Genomic DNA, 26,735 nt, shown 5'->3' on the forward strand with positions numbered 1-26,735 from the left:
ACTTATTAAGTTTGCAGATGATACCAAACTGGATGGGGTTGCAACTTCTTTGGAGGATAGGGACATAATTCAAAATGACCTTAGCAAGTTAGAGAAATGGTCAGAGGTAAACAGGATGAAGTTTAATAAAGAGAAATGCAAAGTGCTCCACTTAGGAAGGAACAATCAGTTCCATACATACAAGATGGGAAGCGACTGTATAGGAAGGAGCATGGCGGAAAGAGATCTAGGGGTCATAGTGGACCACAAGTTGAATATGAGTCAACAGTGTGATGCTGTTGCAAAAAAAGCAAATATGATTCTAGGTTGTATCAACAGGTGTGTTGTAAGCAAAACTCGTGAAGTCATTCTGCTGCTCTACTCTGCACTAGTTAGGCCTCAGCTGGAGTACTGTGTCCAGTTCTGGGCGCCACATTTCAAGAAAGATGTGGAGAAATTGGAAAGGGTACAGAGAAGAGCGACAAGAATGATTAAAGGTCTAGAGAACATGACCTATGAAGCCAGGCTTCATGAACTGGGCTTGTTTAGTTTGGAAAAAAGAAGATTAAGGGGGGACATGATAGCGGTTTTCAAATATCTAAGAGGGTGTCACAAGGAGGAAGGAGAAAATTTGTTCCTCTTGGTTTCTGAGGACAGGACAAGGAGTAATGGGCTTAAAGTGCAGCAGGGGAGGTTTAGATTGGACATTAGGAAAAAATTCCTAACTGTCAGGGTGGTCAAATATTGGAATAAATTGCCAAGGGAGGTGGTGGAATCTCCCTCTCTGGAGATATTTAAGAACAGGTTAGATAGACATCTGTCAGGGATGGTGTAGACGGAGCTTGGTCCTGCCTTGAGGGCGGGGGGCTGGACTCGATGACCTCTCGAGGTCCCTTCCAGTCCTATTATTCTATGATTCTATGATTCTAATCCCACAAGAAGTTAGTGGTGAACTGGAGGTACAATGCAGCAGTCTGGACTCCCAGTCCCCTTTGTCACCACTAACCAACCTGCTGCTCCAGTTCACCTCTTCCGTGTCTTGCCGTGTAGAATGCATGATGAGCTGTCCTTCCTCATGAGCCGTGTGTCCATGCCTGGCTGATTAACTCAGCCATTCAAGTCTCAAGTGCCTCTAAGTCCGGAGCACAGTCCAGAGAGCTCATCCAAAGCTCCCATTCTCCACTATGAGCCGGATTAGTCTGCACTGAGCTCAGTTTCATCCCATCCGAGAGGCAGAATAACCCGTTTCTCACTGATGATTTATAAAGGTTTGCCTGACCAAGTGGCCCTGAGAGAGGCCGAGAACAACAGCCTGATGGCCTCCTGTCAGTCAATAACAAGAAGAGACCAATACCTGCCCAGCCTGAGCAATTTCTAGACGGCTGTCCGGAGACACCAATTGCTGCAGACTCGTTGTCCAAACTTTTTAGCACATCAGCAATCCCATTAGCTGGGCAGCTGAAGGAAAAAATTTTCACCCAGCACCCAGTGCTGAAGAAAAATGCCCCTTCATGTGGGAGATCTGCCAGCTCGCAAAAATGCAATTAATCCCATCAACCTTTGAATTATAGATTGCCCTGTCACTTCACAGAGAAGAGACGGCTGCCAGCTCCCGGACCTGAGCGAGTGAGTGACAGCTGAGAGCCTGTGGTTGTTTCTGAGTGGAAAGGGATTTGCATTACAAAACTAAGGAGGGGCTCGCAGATTGTAGGGAAAGAAGAAATGTTGGATGGAACCAAAAGCCAACGTAAGAAAGAGTTGGCGTTTTTCTAGCTCAAGAGGAAAAGAGAAATGGCGTGCTGAGGGAAACCTGTGTCATAAGCTCTGTGTTTTATGGCGATCTGGATTCGGAGACTCTGCCATGTCTTCCTAATAATCATTTCTGCACTTTGCTTACCAGTGACATCGGCATGACTTATTTGCTCTCCTAGGGCAATATTTAGCTGTGTACAGAGAGTCGACAGAAGATGTATGCTTCACTTAAATCTGAGGCTCAAATTCAACCGCAGCCGTCCTAAGCGGAGCTCTGGTAAATATTTTCAAGCCCCAGGAGCTTTTATAGCAACTGGCGGGCAGAGGGATTAAGGGGCTCGAGAAAAATACCCTATAGGGATGTAAGCCCGGCTTAAATCCCACTTTAGCATAGGGACGTGCCTTTCCAAGATTCACTAAACTAGCTCTGCCCCATGCTGCACATCCCCCCTTCTCCGGATCCCACCCAGATAGAGAAACAAGGCAAAATGTCGCGGGAGGGAATGCTCTTAAATGATGCCCAGTTTGGCTGGTTTCTTGTTGGTTGGCGGCTGCCTTCAAACCATCCTCCAGCTGCAAAATTCAGAACCTCGTCTGGTTTCTCAACTCCTGCCCAAGTGTGCGGAGTGCTGATGTCAATACAGCAAGCTGCAAAATGGAGCTCCCGAGCCAGACGGGACCCTCCTAAAGTCCTGCGATGTTTGGATTGGACCCGTCTCTAACGGCTTCATTTAAATATACGCTGAAGGCAGCGGTCACCAACCTGTCGATCGGGATCTACCGGCAGATCTAGGATCCTCTGACAGGCGAGCTTGACTGGTTTGGCTGGGAGGCTGTCAAGTGCTGGCACTTCAACTGCCCCTCTCCCTGCTGCCCTGCTGCTCCTGCCCAGAACCTCTGAGCTGTTCTCTGGGAGCCTCCTGCTTGTTGTGCAGTGTGGAGGAGACAGAGGCAGGGGCACTAATGTCACTCTGTCACCCTCCCCTGCACCACATCATCACAGAATAAGGAGGGTGGGGCCTTGGCACAAAGGGGCAGGGCCTTGGAGAAGGGGAAGGGCAGGGGCATTTGGGTTTGAGGTTGATTTTGGACTGACTTAAATTCAAAAAATGATCTTGTGCTTGAAAAGGTTGGAGACCGCTGGCTTAAGGATTAAAGCACTATTGCCAGTTCCCGGCCCGTGTGAATCGGTGCAGCTCCAAAGGAATGAATGGAGGGTTTGAGCCCCTATCTTGACCCTGAGATATCAAACCCTCCAGTATTTCCTATTCTCCCCAGTCCCTTGGGCATGTTCACGTTACATTTACCTGGACAGAGTTTTCATTTCTTTCACGTTCTCTTCATTGATTGCGGGTAGGTCTGAAAGGCGACGGGAGTTTTTCCCCGCTGTAGCAACAAGCTGCTTGTTTAGTGTCTTGCCTGTGGTACTCTTCTGCAATAACCAAAAAATGATCTTGCAGAAACAAGGCAGGGAAGAGATGGCTGACAGTCACCCACCCGCCTTTCATGTCCCGGTATCCAAATCCGACTCTAAGCCAAGATTCCGTGGATGGCAGCAATTTTACTGCTCACCCTGAGAATTCTGGGGTTGTCCCTGAGCACCCACGACTGAGCGTGGTGCTACCCCAAAGATCAGTACTATTTCCATTTGATGGTCTCCATTTGATAGCACACATCCTGTGAGCCTTGTAGCTGCTCGATAGACAAGAGGCCAAGGAAAACCAGCCACACAATGGTGCTGCAGTGTCAAGTAACGAAAAGGGTGTTTTCAGGAGGAGGGAGACTAATTGTTCTTGGCCTCTGAGGATAGGACAAGAAGCAATGGGCTTAAAGTGCAGCAAGGGCGGCTTAGGTTGGGCCTTAGGGAAAACTTCCCACCCGTCAGGGGGGTTAAACACTGGAATAAGTTGCCTAGGGAGGTTGTGGAATCTCCCTCACTGGAGATATTGAGGAGCAGGTTAGACAGACACCCCTCAGGGATAGTCTACATGGTGCCTGGAATCTCATGGTGGAGGATTGCAAAGGGTCCTTGAAGGAGCTCAGCTTTGCTCTTCACAGCCCTTTGTGCTGTGTGTTTGGTTTTATTCGGCCATTTCAAGACAAGCAAGTCCACAGGCCCACGCAGGAGGCCGACGGTGAAATTCATTCGATTCTTTTCTGTCTGGGGGCTTGTGCCACACTCATCTCCACAGTCTCCAAGCGCCTTCCAGCCACGCACTAAGCAAAGCCACTACAGCTCTGGCACATGGTGTTTGTGCTCTCATCCTCCCCGCTGGGGGAGAGGTTTAGGCGGTGGTGCATCTTGCAGGGGCGTACATACACTTGTTGCTCTGTTTGTCGTGGAGAAGGCAAGGTCCACGACACACACCTCACACTTGGGTGGAAGGGGCAGGTTTGGGCCAGTCTCTTAGTTGGGGGGCAGTTCATTCTGTAGTCTCAGGCCATCCGAGAAGGACGTCTCTCTCTCTCCATACAGGCAAGCTTTACCTTACTGTAGAGAATTCCATGCTGCTGGCCGGATTCCCTGTAAGCTGGGTGCTTGCGCTGCTGCTCAGAGATTTTAATGCTGATCAGCAGAGCACCCACAGCTTGGTTTTTTGCTTCTGCTGGTGGTGCACATTCACACATGCCTCGGTGCACATAAAAACATTATTCCACCCATCGGTGGAAAAAATTGGAGGGACCATTGTCTGCTGGAGGAGCAAAGCTGTCAACTTAGGTCTTCCCCCCTGGGCTCTGTTAGATATCCTGGGCCCAGGCCTGGGAGCCCTTTAAAAAGAACTGTGCAAGCCTAAATTTGATTTGAAATGGTATAGAAATTCAGTGGAGAGAAAAGACAGGATGATGTGCTCCCAGGACTCTGTGTCTGAGGAGGTACTCTGCTGAGTGATGTGTGCTACTTGCGTAGGTGGCATTATACAAATGCAATTTGTTGTTATTACTTTATTAAGCATATTAGTGCCTTGCATTAATCTGAGGGTTCCTGTCTGGTGTTAGTGTTCTAGTCTCTTCCTGTGTGGTTAAATGCCTCCTCCGCCAGAGTCCTTATGCTGTGTTCATTGACGTCCCTATAGGACTCTCGCACATCAGCCGGCGGAGTGTCAGCAAATACCCATCACCGAAGGCAAATTCATCCCCAAAAGAGATGACAGCCCGAGATTCTCACCATGGGTCCTGTCAATGACATCCGTGCCGCCATAATAGAAAGATTTCCGAGCTGAGATTAATCTTTGTTTGCCTTGTCGAGTCTCTCCTAAGAAGTCTATGTAATAAGTTAATTATACAAAACCATACCGTACATTATAGTCAAGTTACTTTACAGTGTAATGAACTACGACTGACATTCCTAATTGGAAAAAATGGTTCAAATCTGCTGGGAGCCACGGCACTTGGAAATGTAAATAAACATATGCTGCAGGAACAAATTGTCTGAGGAAATGACCTGAAACTAGTGCAAAAGTGTGTTTTAAACTCACTCTTGTTGCTTTTTCATTCGCTTCCCTATTTGCTTGTTACAGCTCATCGGAATGTAAAGTATCCTGGGTTTATTGTGAATTAATATTTGTGTGCTAGCCAGGTGTGTGCACACAATTACAGACTGAACCTCTCTAGTCCGGCACTGTCTGGTCCAGCAACATCCAGAAATTGGTGAGGGTCCAGAGAAGAGCAACAAGAATGGAGAAAGGTCTAGAGAACATGACCTGTGAAGGAAGGCTGAAAGAATTGGGCTTGTTTAGTTTGGAAAAGAAAAGATTGAGGGGGGACATGAGAGCAGTTTTCAGGTAACTAAAAGGGTGTCATAAGGAGGAGAAAGAAAACTTGTTCATCTTGGCCTCTGAGGCTAGTACAAGAAGTAATGGTCTTAAACTGTAGCAAGGGAGGTTTAGGTTGGACATTAGGAAAAAGTTCCTAACTGTCAGGGGGGTCAAACACTGAAATAAATTGCCCAGGGAGGTTGTGGAATCTCCATCTCTAGAGATATTTAAGAGTAGGTTAGATAAATGTCTATCAGGGATGGTCTAGATGGTGCTTGGTCCTGCCAAGAGGGCAGAGGACTGGACTCGATGACCTCTCGAGGTCCCTTCTAGTCCTAGTATTCTATGATTCTATGATCTGTGGTTTGGCATTGTAATGGCTCCTTCCCCACTCTGGCACGATAAATGCAGAAGTGGGGGCCAGCAAAAGTACCCCAAAGCCTTATCTACCAGGCTTTGGTATAAAACTTCCCCCCAAAATCTTAACATCCTAGATTTTGGGAATAACATGCTGCTGCCACCACCCAAATATTAATAAAGCAACAAGGGAGAGACTACTTGGGAAATCTCACCCCTAAAGTACAAACCAGGACACAACAATTAACCAATCCCAGGTTAATAAAAAGGAAAGAGAAAGAACTTGTATTATCCCCACAATATTCCTGTTGCAAGCATAATGACTAGATGGAACAGTGACAAAATAATATACTTATGGAGGAGAAATTTACCATGGGCCAGGAACTTAGTTACAAACGAAAGCAAAACACATTTTTAAATGCACAGACCAGATCCCATTTCCCAAACCATAAAACAATAAAACCTAATGGTTGTATCTAAACTTGATACTACTTATAGACTGTGAAGAGTATTTTCTTAAAGAGAGACATCCTGTCCCCTTCAATAGCTGGAGAAAACTATCCAGGGACAAAGAAGGGAAAAACCCAAACATTCTTTTGTCCCAGTTTGAAATTTCTACCTACATTTCTATTGGCTGCCTGCCACCTGGCTTAGGTAAGGGACATATTTAACCTGTTAGTCACCAGGCTGCTGGCTAACCCTCATGATCATGACAGGCATGATTTTAATTAACCGGATTTCCATTTTTCATGGGTGTAGCCAAGTTTCCGACAGTCCAGTAAAGTTTTGTTTACAGCCACCAGTCCTGGCTCTCAGTGTTCTGAGCTATTATTTAGCTATTTAATAGGTAGCAGGTTTATAACAAACAAAAGGAAGTTTTTCTTCCCGCAGCACAGTCAACTTGTGGAACTCCTTGCCAGAGGATGTTATGAAGACCAAGACTTTCACAGAGTTCAAAAAAGAACTAAATAAATGTAGGGAGGTTACTTATTAGTCAAAATGAGGAGGCATGGTGTCCCTAGCCTCTGTTTGTCCGGGGCTGGATATGGGTGACAGGGGAGGGATCACTTGATGATTCCCTGTTTTGTTTCCTCCCTCTGGGGTATCTGGTTCTGACCACTGTTGGAAGACAGGACACTGGGATAGATGGACCTTTGGTCTGATCCAGCATGGCTGTTCTTATGTTCTTTTATTCTAATTTGCCCCTAAGTAACAACTCAGAGCCCAGCAAGCAGTGGAAGTGTTAGTAATGCTGCTAGACCATATTGTGGTTCATCAAATTCTCTGGTTGAGTACTAGTCAGGTCCAGAGGGTGCCAGACTATCTGCAGACTTCACTCTGATGAACCCCACAAGAAGCAACTCAAACAAAGCAATAAAGTCCCACAAAGTGGGAACTCTTCCTTGCAAGTAACATTACTCACGTAGATGGGAAAGTCTTCTATTCTCTACATATTCTCTGCGGACACTCGGAACAAAGAAGAAGTGTCCTGGCAGCACTGAGGGAATCCATTGAATAGCTACACCGCTGCCCATTTTCACTGAAGAAAGTCGTCCTTGCAAAGTGCTGTTTGAGGCGACAGGCTGTACACGCCATGGAGCAGCAATGTTTAATAGCTCAGTGGAGGGAATCCTGCGGCCCATGGGCTGAATACGGCCCATCAGGATTCTGTGTGGCCCACGAGACATTTTGTTTACCGTAGCGTATGCGCAAGGTTGCCAGATTCCACTGGTTTCCAGCCACAAGGTGGTTGTTTTTTCCCGACCAGTGTTACAAAAGTGACCTGCAGGTAAAGCCAGGGCAGGTGATGTGAGGCGCGTGCTGATTGTGCACAGTACTGACTATCAGAGCCAATCCCAGTGCAGCGATGGTTTGATCAGCACATCCTGAAATTCTAAGTAGGCGAGTACAGTGAGCAAAACTACCCTGTCCTGGGAGACCGTCTGGGTTACAACAATCTTGTGGCCCACGGAGATGAGGGAGGGTGCCTCAGTTGCCCATCGCTAGTGTAGGGCATGTTACATGAGCACCATGTGACTCACTGAAACTATCAAGAAGGGAAGAACTTCTACTTTGTCCCTGTCAAATGACCGCTGGCAGTTTCAACTGACACAGAATTCTTCCACGTTTCTTTTACCTGAATTGCTGTGTGCTCTCCACTGTGTGCTATTAAACCAGAGCCGCAGTGCCGCCCTGAGCCGGCTGCATTGCATTTGTGATCTCAGTATATAGTCTGCAAAGGGTTTATGCTGCCTCTCAGCAGTTACAAAAATGCCCAGTGTTGATCCTTGCGCAACCATCTAAGGCCGGAGTCTGCACTAAGGGATGCGTTTGAATCAAGATACGCAACGTCAGCTACGTTAATTGCATTCCTTGAGTCGAACTTTCACGCTGACCCCACAGTGGGAGAAATGCTCCCATCGACTTGCCTTACTCCTCGCGAGGAGTAGGCGTTCCAGCGCAGATGGTGGAGCCCTCAGTGTTCACTTTAGTGGGTCCTAACTAGACTGGTTAAATCGAATGCCAGAAGATAGAGCTCCAGAGCATCAATCTGCAGTAAGTATAGACGTGGCCTCGCTATATTCATGGTAGGAGCCACCACGTTGCAATGAGTTGTAGGGTCATGAGTGGGGATTGAACCTCAGATCAATAGCACCTGAGGACAATCACTTAAGCCAAAGGCGCTAGCAATGGTGTTCGTAGATTTTTCCTCTTCATGTGGCTCGGCCATGGGCAGGGAGTAACATGAGGCACTTTGCTCCTGAGCTACGCGGGGAGGTGCGCAATATTATAAAACACTTTTGTTTAAACCAAGATCAGCAACTAACTGAATGTCTCCTTTCACATAACAGAATCAAAAAATTGATGGCAAAAGACCCCTTGGGGGAATAGAGGAGCTAGGATAAAAAACAGCCCCATGACACTGCTAAGGGAAAATATTGTTTTGGTCTATTAGCCCGAACAAGTTTTCTCTCTTGGCAAACTTTTCTACAATGCCTGGGGAGAAATGTTATGTAAATGGTGAAGTCTTTAAAGTGAGTATTGATAGAGTCTCGCATTCCAACCAGCTTTCTTTGAACAACGAATACCTGGAGTGCCTCTGGAATTGACCACAATTAAATTTCAATTACAGGACAATTTATGATTTCATTTTAAAATCAGTTCATAGCAGCTGCACGCAATTATTTTTATGGGAGCCAGTTCCGAGTTCATTTCATCGGTAAGTGCCGTGGAGAGGAGCGAGGGGGCACGGCTCTTCACTGTGCTAGCTTTGACTGTGTCACAAGTCAAATTAGTTTAGCGCAGGCTCAGCCCAGCACCGAGTGGGTGTTTGGGCACATCGCAATGCTGCTGGGAATGGAAGTGCCCCCCCGCTCAGCACTGGGATTGCTGCCATGTAAAGCTGTAAAAAAATTGCAGAGCAGGATGGGAATCCACAACCTGAAGATGAAGGTAGACAGCAGTGATCTATCTAAGACCAGGGTCCCGTTGTCCTACATTTTCCATACGCACATATGGTTCATAGAATCACTGGACGGAAAAGAACCTTGAGAGGTGTTACCCAGACCATCCCTGACAGGAGTGCGTCTAACCGGCAGTTAAAAAACCTCCAGTGACAGAGATTCCACGACTTCCACAGGCAATTTATTCCAGAGCTTAATCACCCTGACTGCAAGTTTTTCCTAATGTCCAACCTAAACTTCCCTTGCTGCAATTTAAGCCCATTGCTTCTTGTCCTACACTCTGCGTCTACACTGGCAGCTTCTTGCGCAAGAACTCTTTTGCGGAAGAGTTCTTCTGCAAAAACTCTTCCACAAGAGAGCATCTACACTGACATGTGCTTTTGCGCAAGAGCATCCGTGCCAGTGTAGACGCTCTCTTGCGCAAGAAAGCTCCGATGGCCATTTTAACCATAGGGCTTTCTTGCGCAAGAAATTCATGTTGCCTGTCTACACTGGCCTCTTGCGCAAGAACAGTTGCGCAAGAGGGCTTATCCCTGAGCGGGAGCATCATAGTTCTTGTGCAAGAAGCCCTGATTTTATACATTAAAACGTCAGTTTACTTGCAGAAGAACACATGGCCAGTGTAGACAGGAAGCAAGTTTTTCTGCAAGAGCGGCGACTTTGGCACAAGATCGTGCCAGTGTAGACACAGGCCTGGAGCTAAGAACAAGTTTTCTTCCTCCTCCTTGTAACAACCTATTTGTTAGAGAGGATCCCTGCCGTATATCTATTATAGTCTAAAGCGGGGCTACTCTACCTGCAGCCCATGGGCCACATGCAGCCCGTGGCCTGTTTGTTCGTGGCCCATAGTGTAGTTTGGGTTTACGTGGGGCTGAACACATCGCCCGTAGGTGGGAGCCAAAACAAAAAGCAGTCAGTATAATGGTCTTCTGTTGCTATGCATTTTAGTAGTTAAATTCCTGGTCTGTCATTGCTCATTGAGGGAATGGCTAGACTACATGGCTCCATCAATAGATGAGTTTACTAGACATAGGAAAATGAAGCGGCGATTTAAGTAATCGCCGCTTCATTTACATCAAAATGGCCACCACACTGTGCCGATTAGCTGTTTGGTGGCACAACGGGGCAGTCTGGACGCTCCGTGGTCGACAATGGAAGCCTTTGTCGACCACTCCGGTAAACCTCATTCCACAAGACATAACGGAGTGGTCGACAAAGGCGTCCGTTGTCAACCGTGGCGTGTCCAGACTGACCTGCTGTGCCGCCAAACAGCTGATCGGCACAGCATGGTGGCCATTTTGATGTAAATGAAGCGGCGATTATTTAAATTGCTGCTTCATTTTCCTATGTCTAGTAAACTCATCTACATGGGTCCATCGATGGAGCCAGGTAGTCTAGACATACCCTAAGAGTGCTGTCATATGGGTGGAAATCAAGTAAATATTGCATTGTATTAATATCAGCAGAATTGACTTAAATGGGGCCTGCGTGTTGTGTAGTCTTGCCTTAATCTTTGTATTCATGGCCAACAGTGTGAAATAAACTATTTGCATATATTTGCATGTATATACAACCACACTTAAGTTGCGGTCCTTGGCATGTGCTGTGAGTATCACTGTAGCACCGGGGCTTCCAAAGTTGAATAGCCCTGATCTAAAAAGACAAACAAAAAGGGAAAGAGACATGCCCATATTCACATAGCAGGTCAGTGGGAACAGAATGCAAGTGTCCTGGTTTCCAGCTGAGAAGATTTAACCCTGGACCATGCTGCCTCTCTAGCAGAGGCTAGCAGAGGACAGCACGGGATCGAGGAGACTCATCTCTTCTGTTTGGACAGACACGGTACCAACTAGCAAAATGACCTCCCTGTTAAGTTATGGAGGCTTGCAGTGAAACATTGCATAAACTCTCCAACCTGTGGAACTCCTTCCTAGAGGATGTTGTGAAGTCTATGCTTATAACTGGGTTAAACAAAAAAAAACTAGATAGATTCATGGAGGAAAAGCCCATCAATGGTAATTAGCCAGGATGGGCAGAAATGGTGTCCCTGGCCTCTGTTTGTCAGAGGCTGGGAATGGATTTCAGGGGATGGATCATTTGATGATTCCCTGTTCTGTTCATTCTTTCTGGGGTACCCGGCACTGACCACTGTCAACAGACAGGACCCTGGGCTAGACTGATCTTCGGTCTGTCCCAGTGTGGTCGCTCTTACGTTCTTTAGACTCCAATTCTAAAACAACAAACTTCACACAAAACTAGACATTCTCGGACCATTTGGAATGTACGGTCCAGGACAAAGCACCACTTCTGTGCTCAGTAGATTGCCGAGACAGATGTTTTTTAAAAAACGTGCAGAGCAGCTAGTGACAGAGACAAGGTCACAACCTCAGCTCATTGCTGCAACACCGTGACTTCAGTGGAGGGAGTCTGGATTTGCACTGATATAACAGAGAGCAGAATGTGTCCCACTGTGGTTTTGAAGCCTTTATCTGGTTAAACGTCTCCATGGGAAAATGTATCCTCCTTGTGTTGGTTCTCAGTGAGTCATTCTGCATCGTTTGATAGACAATATTGCAATATATTATTTATATCCAGCTGGCTGACCTGCCGTCTGTTGGAGGCACTGTATAATTCTTTTCAGACAACAATTGTACAGCCGAAAAGCTGACCTAAGGAATGGAATGGTATCACAGGCAGCAGAAGATGGAGAGCAAAAGTATTATCACTTTACATATTTTATCAGGGGAAGAAAAATAGAAGAATTTGAAATAGCAGAAACTAATGCTACAGTCCCACACTGAATGTAATGAGCTACAAAAGGATTGGATTAAACTGAGGGTGCATCTACACAGCACCCTAAACTCGAAGTAAGATGCGCAATTGGTGCTATGCAAATGTACATATCAAATTTCAAATCTATTTCAAAATAGTTTATTTTGAAATTTGGTGCATCTACACCATGCCAAATTTTGAAATAACGCGCTATTTTGAGACATCCCTTAACCCTAATGGAACGAAGGTTATTGGGATGCTGAAATAATGCACCCGTTATTTCGAAAAATATTTTGAAATAATGGGCAGCTTGTGTAGATGTGGGTTACCTATTTGGGGATACCTCTGGTATCTCGAAATTGCAGTGCAGTGTAGATGTACCCAGTGTGACTGGGAAACCAAATGGCAGATGGAATTCAATGCTGATAAATGCAAAGTAATGCATATTGGAAACCATAATCCCCATTGTTTATGTCATATGATAGTGGGTCTAAATTAGCTGTTGCCACTCGAGAGATCTTGGAGTCATTCTGGGTATTTCTTGAAAACATCCACTTGGTGCAGCGGCAGTCAAAACAAGCCAACAGAATCTTGGGAATCATTAAGAAATGGATAGAGAATAAAACAGAAAATGTCACATTGCCTCTGTATAAATCCATGGCGCGCACATCTTGAATATTACAGGCACATGCCATCACCCCATCTCAAAAAAGACATATTGGAATTGGAAAAAGTTTAGAAAAAGGCAACAATAATCATTAGCAGTAGGAAAGGCTTCTGTGTAAGAAGAGATTAATAAGACTGGGACTTTTCAGCTTGGAAGAGAGACATCTAAGGGGGATATGATAGAGATCTATACAATCGTGACTAGTATGGCAGAAGTAAATAAGGAAGTGCTATTTACTCCTTCCCATAACACAAGACCTAAGAATCACCAAATGAAATTAGTGGGCAGCAGGTTTAAAACAAAGAAAAGGAAGTATTTTTTCACACAACATGGAATTAACTGGTGGAACTCCTTGCCAGAGGATATTGTGAAGGCCAAGACTATAATAGGGCTTTTTAAAAGAACTAGATAAATTCATGAGGGAGAAGTCCACCAATGGCTGTTAGCCTAGATTGTCAGGATTGGTGTCCCTAGCCTCTGTTTGCCAGAATCTAGCAATGAGTGAATGGGTATGGATCACTTGATAATTCCCTTTTCTGTTCATTCCTACTGGGGTACTTGGCACTGGCTACTGTTGGAAGACAGGATACTGGGCTAGATATACCTTTGGTCTGACCCAGTCTGGCTGTTCTTATGTTCTCAATGTGTAACTGTGATACAGAAATGGGCAACAAGGGTTAATTGGGGCAATGGGCTTAAACTGCAGCAAGGGAGGTTTTGGTTGGATAATAGGAAACTTCCTACCTGTCAGGGTGGTTAAACACTGGAATAAGTTGCCTAGGGAGGTTGTGGAATCTCCATCACTGGAGATCTTTAAAAGTAGGTTGGACAGGCATCTATCAAAGATGGTCTAGCTGGAGCTTGGTCCTGCCTTGCAGGCAGGGGACTGGACTTGATGCCTCTTGAAGTCCCTTCCAGTTTGAGTGTTCTATGATTCTAAGATTTATGCATCTGTATTACAGATTCTGCAGGGCCAAAATCTTTATTTGCCAGGGCTAACTGGGCACAGAATGTCTCTCTTCCACTGGAAATTACTTAGCTTTGTTGCTGAGGGTTTTTGACACTGCATAAACTCCAAATCCCTCTCCTGTATCTGTGCTGGCTCAGCAGTGCTAACCAGATAATTTTTGTCATCAAAATGAGCAACTTGACTTCTGAAGGCTCACGAAGCAGGTCCCTTGAAAGTGTCATTCTTTTTCAGTCACTCTTCAGAGTTGAATCACACTTTCAAAGAGAGAGCTCAACATTTTTCTCTCGGTGGGCGCAAGGTCTTTGACTAGCAAATGACCTTTCTAGCAGGTAAAGCAATGATGTCATTTCCTTATGCACTGAGAAAAGAACGAAATTACCAGTGTTGTTGCCATACATACCTGTGGCTAGCTGGGAATTTCTTTTATTAAATATGTTCATGGAGGACAGATCCACCAATGGCTAGTTGCTATCGAACACTGAGTGGCACCTTGCGGAGAAGATATTTTTCCATTGACTCCACAGCAGTTCAATGTTTGCTTTAGCTTAGCTCTTGTAATAGTGTAGCTGGAAACAAAGACACATGCACATCTTGCTTTCAGGTCCCTGGAGGAGAAGCATAGAATTCAGATCCACATTCCCACGTCACCACACTTGGTATGTTCCACGGACTGACGGACGCTGGCAAATGTTGGGATTGCCACCAGTGCCACACACCCCCTAGGATGAGGTGGAGCGGTAACAAATGTCATGCAAAACCCACACACTTATATGTGCAAAGGACATTCAGCCTCTTTGTGAAGCAGAATTGATTTTGCTGTATCGATCCGTATCGATTTTGGATGGCATAGCAATGCTGCTGTGTTGTCTAATAGTTTCTAGCTAGCTAATTGACACAGTTTATAAAGCAAGTTGAGTGTTTACTCAAATCCTGGGGGCAAGTAAGTATCCTTTACCTTTAACCAAAAGCAAATGTGAGTCTAAACATTTCCATTAACAATTGAGAAGTTTGGAATGGGGACTTTTTAAACAAAAAAATCCCCAAATAGAAAGGGTTTTACTTTAAGATGTGCCTCTCTTCAGTCTGTCAAAGCAGTTCAAGAATGCCACTTTGCTGTCACCCATAGTGTTTTCATTGGTGAATAAATATAATAAAAATAATCCATTTGTGCATGTGCTTGCAGCTAGAGCTACATTAATGTATTCCATTGAAATTACTTTTTGATCAAGTTCATCTGAAAAAGTGGATTTTGCCCACGAAAGCTCATGACGCTATATATATATTTTTGTTAATGAATAGCCCTGTGGCACCTTAGAGACTGTGTTCCCGGAAATTGAGTTATCAACTGGATGCATTTTTTTGCGTGGAAAGTGTCAGCATCCCTCCATTTTATTTTATTATAGAGCTTTGGAAGACCATCTCTCGAGGTCTAAGTGTGGTATGTTCAGTGTAGCATGAGTCAGAATATCTGTCATAGCTCCCCAATCAGTTGGAGAAGGGGGAGGTTTAAAAGTCACAAACAAATGTTCTACCTTTCTAATCAAAACACAATAGAACCTCAGTTTTACAATCTTCAAACTTAAGATTGAAGGTGTAGAAAACATGGGCTATGAGGGAAGATTGAAGGAATTGAGCTTGCTTAGTCTGGAAAAGAGAAGACTGAGAGAGGACATGATAGCAGTTTTCAGGTATCTAAAAGGGTGCTACAAGAAAGAGCCTCTTTGGCCTCGAAGGATAGGACAAGAAGCAATTGGCTTAAACTGCAGCAAGGGAGGTTTACGTTGGACATTAGGAAAAACTTCCTACCTGTTAGGGTGGTTAAACTGAACTAAATTGCCTTGGGAGTTTGTGGAATCTCCATCACTGGAGATATTTAAGAGCAGGTTGGACAGATGCCTGTCACGGACGGTCTAGATGGTGCTTGGACCTGCCATGAGGGCAGGGGACTGGACTCGATGACTTCTCGAGGTCCTTCCAGTTCTAGTGTTCTGTGATTCTATGAAGGACCCGTGAAATGAGCCCTTTTTCTTAGCCAAAAATAATCACATGCTACAAGTAACGTCAACAAAGTCCAAGCTAACAGATGTATTAGAGCATAAGCTTTTTGTCTGTGCCCATGAAAGCTTATGCTCCAATAGATCTGTTAGTCTATAAGGTGCTACAGGACTCCTTGTCGCTTTTGCAGATCCAGACTAACACGGCGACCCCTCTGATACTGAAGTCCAAGCTGATGTCTCGTCCCATTCCAGTGCCTTGAGTGCACTGGGAGTTTCTTTGGCATGGTTTGGCAGTCAAGAAGAAAGTGACACAAGGCACCACACTGCAACTTATGCCCCACACCTCCCGAAACTCTATTTATTGAGACCCACGGTCCCCAATGGGGTTGTAACATAGGTGTTCTACCAGAGGTGGCAACCATTTTTTGGTCTGCTTTCGTGCCGGTGCCTGAGTTCATGTCTACATCATTTTTCCCCATCCCACGTCTCTTTGTGGTTCTTGGGCCAACAGCAACAGTGGCATTCGAATCCAAATGCAGGCTGAGGTCCAGGCATTTGCTGTAGGATCCTCTCTAATGCCAAGCTGCTCAGGCATCTTCAGATAAATCTGTGTCATCTGGGGGGGCATCTATTTGTCTCCTTGAATAAATTAATGTAGGTCTCTCCGAACCTCCTTTCACAAGAATTGCTCCTTGTCGGGTATTTCAGTCTCACATTCTGCCTTTCCCCCCACCCCCATTAATATGGGGCTTGAGATTTTCGTACACTGCAGGGTAAACTGTCTAATGCTAGACAATTACTTACAAAGCAATTTCAATGTAAATTATTAAAAGGCCAAGCTAACATCCTGTCGAGGAGTCCTTAAGGCCTAATGTAACCTTATTAAACATTTCTGTTGGCATTAAAGGTTACCTGTATTCAATTTCTGCCCTCTCGGCCTTCTCGCTCCGTGCCATCTGTGTACTGAATAATTAAATGAAGAACCCAAAAAACACTTTTTGGAGTGAGGAGGGGGCAAATTTTGACCTTCTGCAATGTGCCGTATCCTCTTTTGACACGAGGCCTGTCCTCGCTCTCCAGCTGCCTCCGAGTGGCCTGCACACAAACAATCATTTGGTAGCTGAATATGCAGGGAACAGAGTTGAATACGTCAAGTGGGTTCACAAACACAGCTGACATTTTTCAGTGTGACATTAATAAAGCCCATTTTGTGGGATGCCTTATGCTGTGTGACTAGGGATGAAGGAGTCTTTGGAAGGCTCTGAGCAGGGAAAAGTACGTAGGAGCTGCACACAAAGAAAGAAAAAGAAAAAAAAAGAAACCTTGATGAGGTTTCTCCCAACATCGAAAAGGCGAAGGCTGGGGGGGGGGGGTCTATCCTTTGTTTCATTTTCTTGTTTGCGCTCCAGCCGGGACAATTAAAAAACAAAGTCAACTTCACTGCGGACTGAGTCTCTCATCAAGGCTCCTTCACCTCGTCTCTATCTCCGACCCGTCTGTCTGTTTCTCTCCCTCGTGCCGTGTGCTGAGAGTTCGTTCTTGCTTACAGTAACTGACAGCTATCGGCAAAACTGATCGCATTTGCTTATTAGGTCCTGGCATTTCTAGGGCACTGAGTCTCATCGTAGCTTGAATGGGGCTTTCCAAAGGACTCTGTGCTTCGCAAACCCACCCTGCCACAGTGTTGAGATGCTCCACTGTGGCTCTACAAGGACAAGGAAGCATTCTGGAAAGACAGTGCAAGCAATTGTTAGCGCTAACCTAACAAAATAGTGATGCAAATACATGAAAGCAGGCTCTTCATGATTAAATGCCAAGAGATATGGATTCTGCATTAAGCACTGGACTGGAAAGTCAGGACAGGGAGGGAAGGGGCTGAGATAAGAAAAAGAGCAGAAAAAAAACAGAAATGACAAGAAAATGGTTCTACATTTCAGTGCAGAAGAGGCCTTTGGTTTAGCTGAGTGAAAGTAATCATTTGCTGAGATGGGGCAGTTTTGAATGACTGAAGGGATCAGCAAGTTGAAATTCATGTTTCTACATTGTAAGAAAACCAAAAATGACCAAATAATTGAATAAAGAGGAGCTCCGGTTTTCCCCAAATGCCTGAAGGTGTCCTTCTGTCGGATGGCAATTTTTGGCTCTGATTACCTTGGACTCTCTTGCCTTGGTATAGTCTCTAATATGCAGGTGAGCCCCAGTCTGCAATAAACTCTCCTGCCCATTCTGTTTGGTGCAGAGAAAATTGAATCATTAACAAGAACACCAACATTAAAGGGCAACACCAGTTGCCTCAGAGAAAACTAAATTCCGAGGATTAAATTTTCATCCCAACTAGACTCCAGCGGCACAAAGCCATAAAAATTCATGACAAACAGGACTGAGCTCCAGGGAATGTAAATTCACATTTTGAAAACAAATTCTCATTAAGCAAGTCTTTTTCTGCAGACATATAGTGGCATTTCTTTTTGAGTGTGATGGTTCTTTCTTCACAATTTCATCAAAGGTCATGTTTGGGTTTCACAGTGTAGTATCCAGTTGTCCGTTATCCATTGTGTTCCATGCAGCAGCAGAAGAATACTAAATCTCTGGACCATAATACCTAGCGCTCATCAGGAACTTTTTGACTGCACTTTTTTTTTCCCCCAGCAGAAAGCTAAATCTTTGCATGGGAATTGGTTGCCTTCCAAGAATTTAAAAAAATGATAATTTTCAAATTTATCAAAGTTTACCATGTTATCCAGATCTCTCTGAATTGGTGGCTTGTCCCCTTCATGATTTACCACTGCCCCAACTTTTGTGCCATTTGCAAACTTTATCCATGATGATTTTGTGTTTTCTTCCAGGTTATTGATAAAAATAATAAATAGCCGAGGCTATTATCCAACCCTTAGAGCACCCTATTTTAAACACACCTGCTTGATAAATACTCCCCATTTATGATCACATTTTGAGAACTATGAGTTATCCACTTTTTAATCCATTTCACGTGCTTTGTGTTATTTTTATATCCTTTTAGTTTCTTTTGATAAAAATATTAAGCAGCATCAAGTCAGACACCTGACAGAATTACTGTACTGTACAGATTTCTGCTATGTTATAGTGATACTATGACCTTCATCAATCACATTTTTAATCTCATGAAAAAAAGATATTGAAGTTGGTGTAATGGGATCTATTTTTGATAAAATCTTCTTGATTTGCATTAATTGCTCTACCCTCCTTTATTAACTGAGTTTCATGTCAGCTGCTTCATTACCTTGCCTGGGATCAATATAGACTGACGGGTCTATAATTATCCAGGTCATCCCATTGACCCTTTTTAGAAATTGGTATGACATTAACATGCTACATTCACTTTCTTTCAGTCTTTGGGGACTTCCCCACTGTCCCAAGACTTATTGTGAATTGACCTGGATCTCAGCTGGCTGTGATGCTCACTGGATCATTAATGTTATCTGGATATGATGATTTTAAAATCTCTAATTTGTGTAGCTTCTCTCTAACATCCTCCAGAGAAACTAGTGAAATGTGAAGAATGAGACTGTGTATCTTTTCCTCCAAAACAGAACAAACTAATTATTATACGCTCAGGTCTTTTCTGCACTAATATTCTACCATTCTATCATTGCCATCTATTTATGTACCATTATCAAGAATCTTTTTTGTTCCTAATGTATTTTTAAAACTACCTATCCTCCTTCAATCAGCTGGACATAGATGTCCTTGTGTTCTTTTGCTTCCCTTATTAATTTTCTACAATTCCCAGTTTCTGATTTATATGTATTACTTTCAAATTCCCCATTTTTTTCATTGATTAAATTATTATGGTGATTTAAAGCTGCCTTTATTTACCCTCTAAGCTAGGATTTTTTATTATTTTTGTTTTAACCAGTCCAGTCTTCTTCCACAGTTGTGGGATTGTGGTTTTCAAGCATGTAGAAACTTCTTCTTAAATGATTCCCAACCAGCAGCCACATTTTTCTGATTAAATTCTTCCTCCCAGTTCATTTATTTGACTATATTAAAGCAACACACTCTGGCTCCTGGTTTGGATTCTGTAGCTCTAAAGATGTTCTCCAATGCTCATATTAATAGCCATTGCAGCTATTCAGTGTATCTGTTAGCCACTAAAGTTAACCCTTTGAGTTCACTGTCTCTGACATCCCCTAGTTATGGAAGCAGCCTTCACTGGTCATAAGTGATGGGAGCAGATGACTAATTATTTGAACCACATTTTGTGTGTGTGTGTGTGTGTGTGTGTGTGTGTGACACGTGTTTATCACAGCCCAGTTCTCTTTTTCTCACTTACATACACACACACAGAGACTTAACAAAGGAGAAACTCTCTACCATACTGTAATAACTTTGAAAGCCCTGACAGCTTTCTTAATTGACCATTTAATACTCCTTAGAGATCGGTAACATTTTTATAATGTGTCAAGTCTCGTTAACCTATTAAATACCTGGCGTGTGCTATGGGCCAGATGCTTTCCACAGACGTTGGTAGAGTTCTACCAGTTTATACAGCTGCAGATTGGGCACTATTTTTGTGATATTCTCTCTTCGGCTCACCACAGACTAAAGGCTTCTGAACTGTTCTGTTTAGCCGCCTCACTCCTATTTCTGACCTTTGCGGAACATAAAGATTCTCAAGCAAGAAAACTCATTTGTAGCCATAAAATGAAAGTAACATCTTTCAGGTGGGGGGTTCTAAGCATTTAATCCATTGCTACCATGACCCCACTCCCTATAGTAAACCCAGATCATTACACAGGTGGATGTGGAAGATTTCAAACACCAGAGCCAGGCTACCTCTTTTGCCAGGATTTGGCTGGTTGGCTCGTTTGGTATGTTGAGGCTGAGCTGCTGTTGCTGCAGGTGGCTTTCAGTGACTTGAAGCCTTTCTAAAACATCAAGTTTTATTGGATTGCTCGGGCATCTGAGATGCAACCTTTGGCGTTTGACAGGGGTACATTTCCGAATAGTCTTGCTGTGTAAGAGATGCATAGAACACATTTGCTGGTTTGGTGTGACGTTGTTGTTTGCAAGGGTTGGAGATTAGCTGGGGGTTCGATACTACATGCTATGAAACCTGGGGGAAAGGACGCTTAAGGAAGGCTGTCTATTAGATGATGAGATGAAAATTGGTGAGAGAAATTTTGCCGTTAGATCATTAATCCAGCAAAGTACTTCAGCAAGTGCTTAACATTCAGCTTATTCCTACTATGGAGTCTAGTCACTTGCTAAAAGTTACTTAAAACTACTCATATACTTGAATGCATTACACACTAGGGCAAATGAAATGGAGGCTTGCCGAGGCAGTGTTACCAACTGGGGGCTGTTTGAAGAGACATCTTGTTTGCCTATACCACACAAAAACAACCTCGGCTTAAATGCATGACCAAACCCTCGAGGAAAAGAATGGCAGCGATTCAGATTTCAGAGTCTTGAGTTTTCACTCTAGGGCTACGTCTATACTGCACCCTTCTTCTGCAAAAGCTTATGCAAATGAAGCGTGGAGTAGAATATCACCATGCTTCATTTGCATAATTAATTAGGGGCTGTTTTTGCACAAGAGGCTTTTGCACAAAAAGGAGCTGGATAGATGGCTCCTTTTTGCGCAAAAACCCCCTTTTGTGCAAGAGCCATTCTTCTTCATTTTTTCAGGAAGAACGGCTCTTGTGCAAGAGGGGGTTTTTGCACAAAAAAGAGTCATCTACTCAGCTCCTTTTTGCACAAAAGCCTCTTGTGCAAAAATGTCCCCTAATTAATTATGCAAATGAAATGTGGTGATATTCTACTCCACGCTTCATTTGCATAAGCTTTTGAGGAAGAAGGGTGCAATATAGACATAGCATAAGTGTCTTGACTGAAAGGTTGTTTCTTCTGGGTAGTGTGCAAGAATCTCGTTAAACTGTGTGTGAGCCTTCTAACGGCGTCCACTGTGTTCTGTTTAAGAAACTGCTAGAAACAGAGTAGCAGTGTGTAAGGAGATGGGCTTGGTGTGTGTGTGGGCGGCGATGGAAAATGTGTCTGTGTGGGATTCAGTAGGGCGTATGAGATTTCTTCACATTGTTTTAGTGCGGAAAGCGCAGAAGACATCCCCTTGTGGACAAGAAGGCTGGTATGATGGTTAGGGCCCTAGCCTGTAAGCTGGCAAGCCCAGATTCAATTCCCTGCTAGGCCAGTCACTTAGGCCATATCTTCACTACACAGAAGATTGATTTAGCAGGTCTTCACCAGACCCACTAAATTGAGCCCCAGAAGACTGACCACAGCCGTGTCAAACTCAGAGGGAACCGCCGGTGGTGCCAATAGTCCCATTCTTCATGAGGAGTAAGGAAAGCCAATGGGAGAGTTTGCTCCTGTCAGCCTCCCGCCAGGTGGACGGCACAGACACTCAATTTAAGCTATGTCGACTCCAGTTACATAATTAACATAGCTGAAGTTGCCTATCTCAGTTCAACCTTCCCCTGTAGTGTAGACCAAGCCTTAATGTTTGGGAAATAGGAGGACTGTAGGGTGTTCAGACACTATAGAAATGGGAGCCTTCAGAGCACCTAAAACAACGTGGCATTAGCCACTCTAGGACGAGGCCTCTTCCAAACTCAGGGATTTCTAATCCAATGGCACCTGGGTTTGTCATAACCACACCCCACCCTAGCCATATATTTCAAACCATGGAGCAGACCCAAACCCATTTCCCTAGCTCCACTTTCACCCAGAGCTTAGCTATGAACTACTGTTAGCTGCAAAGCCAAACCCAGTGAGCACAGAATTATTAAACCAAACCTCTCCTCCCTGGGCAGCTCCAGTTTCTGCTGTGGCCAGAGCAGAGTCAAATGTAATTGTGAAACAGTGGGGCTCCAAACGCAGGCTGGAAGGGGAGGGTGTGAGTGTTCTTTGCGGTTCTGTCTCCGCCTTCCTCCTTCAACAGGAGCTGAAACTGAATCAACGGTTTCTTCCCATTAGCTGGAGTCGCTTCTCCTGTGTTCCATTGAACGTGACCGCTGAAACAGTCTTACCCTAACTGGCAGTTGCCACCCATCAAAGTCATTTGCTTTAATAATTTATTGACACATAAAACAGGAAGAATTTTCCCAGCAACAGTAACACCCCTTCCTCAGGCTGCCATTTATTCTCAGCCCCACGGAGCAGGACGCACTTAGCTGTTCTCCCTCCCCAAAGGCGATTTTAGAACGACACCTCCCCTCCCAGCTCGTGCTCCAGAGATCTGATTTTAAAATGTAGTGAATATCGGAAATGAGTTGAAATGTACCTCGAGACACTTGTGGCAACGATGTGCTTTTAAGAACCTGGGCAGGAGTTTGGGCTTTGCAGACCTCTTACATACACCCCAAAGAAATGAGCCGCATAATGGCCCATCATCATGCTTCCCCTCTGACTCAGGCGCTTGCTCATAAAAAAAAAAAAAGCCCCCAATCTTTTTGTAGAACTTCTGCAGACTTTCAGTGGCTGAAGTGCAAGCTCAGGAGATTGTGCGCGGGTAATATTGGCTGTCCTGAGCTACTTGGAGGAGATGGGAAGCCAACCCCAAAACATCACATCACATCACATCTATTTTTTTGATCCTCCCCTCTTTGGCCTTGCAAATTGATTCAGTGCCTGGCGCAGATCTTGATAGGGTTTGTCAGGGCTGCAGTTCCTCAGATCTGAGAGCAACCGTTTTCATTTTGCTGGCTGGTCTCCTGATTCTCTCTGCTGCTCCCTGGCGGTCCCTTACTCATTTCTGTTTTTTCAAGGCGAGTAAGGCAATATCTTTTACTGGACCAACTTCTAACCAACCTTGTTTCGCTATTACCCTGGGACCGACCTGGTCATAACAGCACGGTCTATAAAGTCATACAGATCCCAACTACAGTGTTTCTGGGGCCAAAACATGTTGGAAGATTCCACTGAGTCCTGCAATTCTGGCCCCGTTAAAGTGTTGGGAAATAAAACACCCCCATCTCATGCTTGCGGGATCACTTTATACTCCTTCCGGTGAATAATAAATGGAGCCTCATGTTCATGCCACTGTAGATCACTGCATCATATAACTCCTGAGCATTATTAACAGCACTAGGTCTGCAAAGACGTTAGAGCGCCATGTGCTGAAGGGTGTAATGAAGGATGCAGTAAAAGAATTTGGCATAAGATCAAATCACTCTCTGAAAAAAATCATTCCCTTCAATTGCTGCCTCTTTCCCACCCCCACACATTCCCTGTGCGCTGGCTTGACTTAAGGGGTGATACAGCAAGTGCTGACACCCATCGGCAGCTTTTCCCAATGGGTCAGATGCTGCACCAATGAAATCAAGAGCAAAATGCCCATTGATTCCGGTGGCACAGACATGTGACATCCCAAACAATTGCAGGATCAGGCCCATGGGCTGTAAGCACTTCAGGAGAGGGACTATGTCTGTGATGTGCCTCATTATGAATATTATTCATCATGATTCCCTGCAAACCTGACAAATTCTCTTTTTTCCTTTCTGTCACACTCTGCCCAGCAATCCCACTGCTCTGTCCCTAAGGAACCCGCACTATTATTTATTAGAATTGGGTGGAGAACAATTTAAAATGTCTATAAATACCCCAGGAAAGTAAATGCATTAACCTTATCTTGATCCTCAGCTGTAATTACATAAAGTCTGGCTCCCAAGTAAATGAGTACATTAATAACTATTTTGTTCTTACAATAACCATCGTTTCTTAGATCTTAAAGCTATTTGCTAATTTAGCCACACACGTATGCCCAGAGATAATTCCACTGTCAAAATCTGACAATGTGTGTGACGCTCCAGAGACACAGTGCTGACCAAACCACTTCATTCACTTCAAAGTCATTCAGCAAACCTATTTTCAAATTAGGAAGATTAAAAAAGAAAAACTATTACATGTGAATAAGTCTGATGTTAAATGAAAGGTTCCAGACAATTCCAACCCCGGGACAAAAACTTCTCAGTGAAATTAATCTTTGGAACAGTCAGAGGAGAATAGCTCGTGTGTGTGTGTGTGTGTGTGTGTGTGTGTGTGAGAGAGAGAGAGAGAGAGAGAGAGAGAGAGAGAGAGAGAGAGAGTTAAATGGGCATCAGCAAAGCCAAAGATAACAATGGAAATACAAGAAATAAAAAGAGTGCAGCTATCAGTAATCTGGAAAATTACTTGTCTGTTGAACCTGGATTGGGTTTACCAGGCTCCTCCAGAACCATCACAGCTACGTGCCAGCTTGGCCTGATTGCCTCTCCATGCTGTGAGTGTGGGGCAATAGCACACTGGGTGAAAGAGGGCCCATGCTAGCCTCCTGGGGCAATCCTCTGGGTATGGACCTGAACTCTGAGCTCTGATGACCGCACCGGGGATGTGCAGGACACAGCCCTGTAAATGTCATTCTCCTCCGGGGTTACTTTCTTCTCCCCTTACGATGCCTGACAGAGATTTCCTCGAGCCCATGGCAATGCTCTGCCTTTATGGTGAGAGGATGTAATCCTCTCCAAGCCATTTGCAAGATTTAGACCAAGGAGTCAAGGGTTTTATGGGATTTCAAGACACAGTAAAGAAGAAATACTTGAAAGTTTAGTGTCTTGCAGATGGAGAGGAGGATGGTTTGAATCTCCACTTGGTTCCTGTCCTGATGTTCTCATTTCAAAGCAATTTGCTCACTTCAGTAGAATTTTAATTAGTGCTTTATTTCTTTAGCCCTACATTGCATATTATACCTGTAATCCAAATACTCATGATTAGCAATAAGAGTTTCCTCCAGAGATCGGAGGGAAGGGTATTTTAGGTGACAAAGTTTTCCACTGGCCTAAGTGAAAAGAGTTGATGGAACTTGGTGCAGCATCCTAATGCAGGAGAGTCCGTCCAATTGCTTTTAGACAAACCCTCTGTTCTGGAACAGGACTCTCACCAAGGTCAGTGTGCGGGGATGGAGGGGTGGGAGGGGAGCTTGCAAGGGCTCCTGCCCCTACAGATCTCTCCAGGAGACCTAGATTCCAGAAGGACCCCCAGTGATTACATAGTCTGACCTTCTGCGGGGGATCTGGAGAACTTCCCCACCATAACTCCTTGAGGAGATCTTTTAGGAGAACATCCCCTCTCAACTTTTAAAATTACCAGTGCTGGAGAACCCACCACCACCACCCCCCGGGGAAATTGCTCTGATGGTTAAAAGCTTACACCCTCGCTCTGCCTGCTCGTCATTGCTCCTCACGTTGAACATAGATGACCTGGCAGAAGAGGACACTAGACAATAAACGGCTGCAGAAGGTGAGGAAAGGCTGACGCAGGACTGCGGCACCAGGGCTGAGCGAATCCCTGTTCTACAACAAGAGGAACAAAGGAGTGTTTGGTTCTGTCATTTGCTCCGTCTGCCCATCACCAAATCGCAGCTCTCAGCCCCTCGGGACTGAAATCCAGGGGAAGATTTTTACTTTCCTGGCTGGAACTCCAGTATTCACACCCATCACTTCTTCCTACGGGTCTGGTTCTGGTGCAACCAGAGGAGAAAGGTTTTCAGTGGGACACTGGCCATGGTGTGATGTGCACTTCCCCCCAGGTGATCCACGTGAGTCCCTGTGCACTGTCCAAACCCCCTCAGGCAACGGTTTTCACTGCTGCGTAGGGCCTGGAACCGCTGCATCGCCATGTTCCACTGAGAGCAGCCCTAGAGACTGAGTAATTATCTGAGCCAGTGATGGAATCAGGTGGATATTTTGTACAAGGACTTTGATAATGAACCAGTTTTTCTGGTCTCCAGTGACACTCTAATCCCTGCTGTCAAGGCTGACTCCCCACTCTGGCACGATGAATGCAGAAGTGAGGGCCTGCAAAAGTACCCCAAAACCTTCTCTTTCCAGGCTTTGGTATAAAACTTCCCCCAAAATCTGAAAAACCTAGATTTGGGGGATAAAAATCTGCAGCCACTATCCAAGTAATGGTAAGAAAAACCAGGGAAGAGATCACTTGAGAAATCTCAGCCCTAATACCAAGTTAATAAAAAAGAAAGAACTTTTC

The 26,735-nt window shown here is 44.7% G+C and overlaps 1 long non-coding RNA gene across 1 annotated transcript in view; it reads right to left on the reverse strand.

Annotated features, from left to right (window-relative positions):
- The window catches only part of LOC106732131 (uncharacterized), a 52,995-nt gene that overhangs the window by 25,924 nt on the left and 336 nt on the right, over window positions 1-26,735 (reverse strand). Inside the window, exon 2 of the long non-coding RNA XR_012897293.1 lies at window positions 16,626-16,808. This is a non-coding gene — a long non-coding RNA (uncharacterized LOC106732131). The remainder of the gene's footprint in view (window positions 1-16,625; window positions 16,809-26,735) is intronic.

Source organism: Pelodiscus sinensis, chromosome 23 (assembly GCF_049634645.1).
Source record: "Pelodiscus sinensis isolate JC-2024 chromosome 23, ASM4963464v1, whole genome shotgun sequence".
Taxonomy (NCBI): Eukaryota; Metazoa; Chordata; order Testudines; family Trionychidae; genus Pelodiscus; species Pelodiscus sinensis.